Here is a 286-nt window from a genome sequence, read left to right as displayed (position 1 = left end):
ATAAATCGTACGTTTCAATTAAAGAAAGGTCTTTGCTACAATCAGACTTAGACAGCATGGCTTACTGGTGTCAAGTAAATCTTATGCCTCAAAATCTTAAGAAATGTAAAGTAATGAGCTTCTCGCGATGAGCTGTTCATCCCGCTTCTTATATAATAGGTAACCATAACCTGGAACAGGTACACAATTCAGTGGACCTTGGTATCACAATGGATCCTAAGCTTAATTTTAATCTTCATATTAATGTGACAGTCAACAAGGCTAAAGGTGTACTTGCTTTTGTGAA

The sequence above is a fragment of the Rhagoletis zephyria genome, unplaced genomic scaffold (assembly GCF_001687245.7).
Source record: "Rhagoletis zephyria isolate East Lansing unplaced genomic scaffold, Rhagoletis_zephyria_1.1 Rzeph_scaffold_01719, whole genome shotgun sequence".
Taxonomy (NCBI): Eukaryota; Metazoa; Arthropoda; class Insecta; order Diptera; family Tephritidae; genus Rhagoletis; species Rhagoletis zephyria.
This window is presented reverse-complemented; position numbering follows the sequence as displayed.